A 5,884-nucleotide genomic window follows, 5' to 3' on the forward strand; every position below is an offset into this window, starting at 1 on the left:
CATTAGCGTGAAGCATAAAAAATAAAATAAAAAATGACTAGGTGAATATTCCATCTGATGAGAGACAAAGTCATGTTGTTCATATTTGTTCTTTGTAATACTAAACTTTATAATTTCTGGTGAAGTAGTGCTCTTTCCATTGCATCCAGGTACATGTACTGTAATAGTGGAAATTTTTGTGCAAGTATGTTCGCACTTAGCCGGGTAAGATGAATTTCTCACGTTTTGATTCCGCAGGATCAAAAATATAAAATAGCCTTACATATAACAGGAAAAAAAAAAATGTGTGTTGTTTTTTTTTTTTTTGCGCTAGTTTGATATCACACAAAATGCATGTAAATTTCCACTTTTACAGTGATTCATGTTACAAGTAAAGTTTTATGACTACCTTCAAATGTACAAGCCTAGTTCAAGCATGGTTTATGGATAATAACTTCTAGAAAACAGAGGTAAAACAATGACATATTTGGCAACCGTGAATTACAATCCCAAGCTTCAAGGACACATACAGTCTAAGAGTTCGCAAACTTTTTTCTGGAGTTGAGCTAGACACTACGCATGTACATTTTACATGGATTTACCAGATCAAGCAAAGTCTGTCTGTATACAGAGAAGTCCTGAAACAACTTTCCTTGGACAAGTGAAATTACTTCGCAATGTCGACACAAAATCTGTTGGGAGAGATATTCAGTGTAGCTGCTGTATAACAGATGATGTTTAAATAGTGCATGAAAATTATCGGTGCCATTTTCTAAAAAGTTAAAGGGCATTGCAGAGGAAGTTATCAGCCAGCCCCAGGAGAGCAGGTTCTACACAAGACAAAAACTTTCACATGCTGAGACTACTTTTGATGGGTTAGTGATATCCTTACAGCCACCTCATCAGAGTGAATGATATGTGTTCAAATAATTTAAAGAATGCTGGTACAACAAATAAAACTTACAAAGTCTTACATCAATCAAATAAAGCCCTAGCAGATCCTAGATGCTTCAATATTTCTCACAAATTCCATCATTATACTCACGATTTCTACTGGGATAAAAACAATAAAATCACGGATCATACTAACACAAACTCTTCAAAAATGATTTTCTTGTACGACTACCACTCTGCGAACAACGCTCCATCAGCTTCTAAACATGTTCATCACATTAACTACATCAAAGAAAACCTCCCCCTCCCTCAGTTGTAATTCATGTAACAAAACAAGAAATAAGTGCTCTACCAAAAAAAAAAAAGTTTTAGCTACTGTAATAATCACCTTAGAAAAAAAAGTAATTATCACTGTAGGAAAAAACACTCTACAATGTATACATACCTACACAGCATGTTTCCTTGGTGCAAAATGGGTTTGTAAACCACCAACTAGCTGAACTCCCAATCCAGTGATCTGAAATGTGTCATTATCGATGATTTAATATGTATATGAGATCATTCACACTGCCAGTGAAAACTCTGGACATTCGAAAAATTGTTCCACATTGGTGAAGTCACTAGGCAACAGCCAAAAGCAACCCAAAAGGTGGCCTGAAAAAAATAACACACCTGAATAAAATTGGTCCAACTTCATTTTCTAACTGTGAAGTTTGCAGGGAGGGTTAGAAGATGATTTGCAGAAAATTCATAATTCTTATCAAGTTGGCTCTATTCCTCCAACTTCCCATGGCCACACATGAAATGTGAGCTCGTTGGCCAGGCCCCAGTTCATATCACAACCATGATTGCATACAGCAGACTGTTATTAGCAGACAATTGCGCATGAACATTACAGCATGAAAAAGTCATAATTTTTTTTTCCCCCTAAGTGACCCAACGCCGCGATTTTTCATTACAGTGTCTAAGGAAAGGGTCAAGCACTTAGATTTTTTATATAATTCCGAATGTGAACGAGCCTAATAAGATCTACACATTGTAAAATGTCCACTCTGTTGTACTTTCATTTTATCACAGAACAATAATAAGATGCTTTTAAATTCAACTCCAATCACCATTAAAAAAAAAAAATCCTTCAAATAACAATTTTTGCAACCCTTCCAAATCATGTAAGGCCTCTCAGCATAGCAGATAACAATGTGTTGACCACTTAATTTATGTTTTTCTGTTAAGAAACAGGACATGTACAGGTGTACGTGAAATTTGAAGTCATTCTTCAGAGCTCAACACAAAAACTGTTGTCTTTTTTTTTTGGGGGGGGGGGGGGGTCAGTTATTCACCACAAGCAAATCATGTGATAATTGTTACAGTAAATTTTTCCAAAGCAGAACATTTCTACCCTTTGAACCACATAAAAAATTACAGGACTGCATAGAAAGACATTGTTGGTGATCGATGTGCTGTACTACCTCCCTGTGATTAGATGGTCTCATCTTTGCCCTTTTTCTTTTAAGACAACACAAGAAGAGCAGCGCAATACTGTGCAAGGCATCCCAAACATCCGTCTCGAGTTTATGTAAAGGATATGCAACAGTCTTCGGAATGAGATTGAAGTGTATTACCATCACTTGGTACATGTCAATATGAGTAACATTTGAAGTGTCTCTTTTATCTTTTTTTTTTCCCCTGGATAATGCAATATCTTGATGTTCAAAAATCTACATAATATATAACTTAATGAGCTTCACTCTTTGTTCGTCTTACAGGTTTCATTCATATTTTTACATTCATAGTTGGGGGCAAAGCAAGATCAGAAAAATGTGCATAATTTACTCTGTCTCAAAAAATATCCTTTGAGACTTGGCTATATACAAGTTCTTCACAGACTGATAATTGATTGCAATGTAAACAGTGATTATAACACAGTCTTACATAGTAACAAAGACGGAACTTAGTCTCATTTCAAAGAAGGCACAACAAGAAGCATAGTTTTATCTTTCTGTACAAAGAAACACAAGATCATTACCATATACATACAAAACAGCAAACATATCATTCATCATTTCTCTATCTCGTAACAGCTAAAAAAAAAATGGTTACCATTCTTTTGTTAAAAGTATTTATAGACATCTTTGAAGAAAGAAAAAGAGAAACTACTAAAGATGTTCTATTCAGCGTGATCCCCCCCCCCCCCCCCCCCCCCCCCCCCCCCCCCGTTACTCATGTTCTCCTTATTGCAAAAATGCTTTGGAGTCTGCAAATTCATAAAGTTATGATGCCTAAATCTTCTTAGTCGTTCCATGAAAGTACGTCAGACAACATACATTCTGGTCTACTGGACAAAGAAACCAAGTTGTGCCACATTCAAAAGTTTTGTGTATATTGAGTAGAAGTACATAGACTTCTGAATGTTGTGCTTATTGCATGTTCAGCTTTGTCACGTACTGTAAAAGAATATTGCTTTCCAGTCTACTCTACATTTTATGCCTGCTCACTGTAGAGAAAGTAAAGTGGAGATGATGTTTCATGAACAGTTGTCTTGCATTGTAAATAGCTATTAAATGAGCTGAGCTGAATTAAGTTCTTTTCAAACACTTACACAATGTTTCTCTCATCTTCAGAGAAGACAACTGAAAATACTAGATTGATTACAATGTTTGAGTACATATCACAATATGACATAGGCATTATCATTTGATACAACTTTTTACCTACTATAACTTAATTTGCCTTGTTCAAAATTTCACAAAAACATAATGTCAGCAAATGGGACATTTGAGCTGACCTGCAATAAAGCAAAACATTAAATTGCGAGAAATCCCAAAAATCTACAGACAATAATTTACGAACACTGTAATGGTACAATTAAGGCAATTGAACTGTGAAGGCTTTAAGTCAGTCGTTCCAGTGTATTTACAACCAAGACTCACACAGCAGAAAGAGAAGGGGCTCTTATGGCCACCGTTCCATTCACATGTGCGACTCTCTGTAGACATGGGTGAAGAAGTTATACTTGTCCCCGCAGTTCTTGCCACAGTGGTGGCACTGGAATGGATGCTCCTGGCCGTGCAGACCCATGTGCAGAGTGTGCATGACAAAGTCTGTGAAGTAGATGCCACAATGCTTGCAGCTGAAAGGAGCCGCCCCGACTTCTCCATGCAGCTGACACAGGACTGGGAACTCGTGGGCTCCGCGTCGTCATTGCCGCCGTCGACTGTTGCCTCCTTGGAGGGCTCAGAACCCGTCATGCTGCTGATGTGGCTGGGTGGACGATCGTCAGCGTCCGCGTCCCGGGCATTGTTCTGCGTCTGGAAAGAGTGGTTGATGCGGTTGGTCGGGCTCGATGCCGAGGTGGTTGCACGCATCTTGCGAGTGGCCGCACTTGGCTGTTCATCCGCGTCCACAATTTCCTGGTTTGACAAGAGTCCCGGTACCCCCCTTGAAGAGTCCCTATCCTCATCAGATGCAGCATCATCAAGTTTCTCCATCTTGACAGGAGGACCCAGCTCACTCGAAACTTCCTGGATACCACGCTTCTCAGAAGACGAAGTGGGCGTTGCCGGAACAGAGCCCATCGTTGCTTCCTGCGGATGCTGCTTGATGAAGTGATCTTGGAGCTGTGAGGGAAGCTGGAAGAAAGCATTGCAGAGGATGCACTGGAAATTCTCCAGACTGCTGCTGGTCTGCAGCTTGTGGGTAGGCCAGTGACTAATAAGGCTGCGAACCAGGGAGAAGGCCTTGCCACACAGTCCGCACTTGAAGTATTTGGCCCCGTCGGGATCAGGCGGGGGTCCAGGCACTCCATGGACACGTGTTATATGCTGCTTGAGTCCAGAGCTATGTGTGAAAGCACGTTTACAGATACTACACGCATGTTTGCGCACTTTGTTGAGATGCCTATCTTTCATGTGGATCTTGACGTCTTCTTTCTCTGTGCAGCGGATCGGGCACATTGGGCACTGCCAGGTCCCTTTCTCTGACTGTTTTATTTCCACATCCGCTTCGTCGGGCATGCCATCATCAGCAAACATGGTCGGACTGGATGCGGCGACGTCCCCGTAATATTGGCCGTTATTATCTCTGGTGTACATGGCCTCCTCTAAAACATGCGGCTCCAGTGCGCCGTCATCTGGAGTCACCTCTACAATCTCCTGCTCGTGATCATGGTTCATCACGTGGTCAGCAAGGTCCAACTTTTCCAGACAAGTGAAAGAGCACATGGGACAGCGGAGCACAGCCTCCTCTGGCATGGCACCTGCGCAATTCTTCATGTGCATGTCGTACTGCTTCTTGTAGAAGAAGCTTTTGCCACAGTGCTCGCAGGTGTTCCAGTGCTTGGTCAGGTCGTCGTCCGTTGGGTGCACACGCTTCTTGTGGTTCCAGCAGCTTCCTTTTGACGAGAATGACTGATCGCACTTGTCGCACTGGTAGCGATACTGAAGGGCCGAAGTGACGGGATTAGAGAGGCGCTCCGCGTCACCCTGATTGTCATTTTCCTCCACATTCTTATTCTTGCTTGAGAGAACACGACAGATTCGCTCCAGGGGAGATTTGGTGTTGCCAGCCATTTGAATGGACTTTCATGAGACTTTCCATGTACGTGCAGGGGGAGCAAGCACCACAGTTCTCTGCTACTCGTCACCCGTTTGCCATGAACTCTTCCCTTATCTTCCTATGCTTCCTATGGTGGTCTCCTTATGGCCTGTAAATAAAATGCAAAAACAAAGGGGGGGGGGGTAAATGATGGTAGACTGCATTACGGAATAAGAAATCTTGTTTGAAGAGTTCACAGGCAACTCCCATCATAACAAAGTCCTTGGGACCAGCAGTTTTCTTTTGTGCAATAAAAAAAAAATAATAAATTATTACAACAGAAAAGTAGAGTACATTTACTAAGAATATATGGATGAAAATTTGGGGGCCTTAACTGTTATTTTGTTGTGACAAGAATTTCGCTATAACAATGTTTGTTATAACGGGAGTGTACTGTATTTCTAATGATGCAGATATC

The 5,884-nt window shown here is 40.9% G+C and overlaps 1 pseudogene; it reads right to left on the bottom strand.

Moving 5' to 3' along the window:
- Positions 1-3,777: 3,777 nt before the first annotated feature.
- On the bottom strand, positions 3,778-5,491 carry LOC139730207 (uncharacterized; annotated as a pseudogene).
- Between the last annotated feature and the right edge of the window lie 393 nt (positions 5,492-5,884).

Source organism: Diadema antillarum, unplaced genomic scaffold (genome assembly GCF_040938485.1).
Source record: "Diadema antillarum isolate AM-2024a unplaced genomic scaffold, OU_Dant_1.0 seq00000298_RagTag, whole genome shotgun sequence".
NCBI lineage: Eukaryota > Metazoa > Echinodermata > Echinoidea > Diadematoida > Diadematidae > Diadema > Diadema antillarum.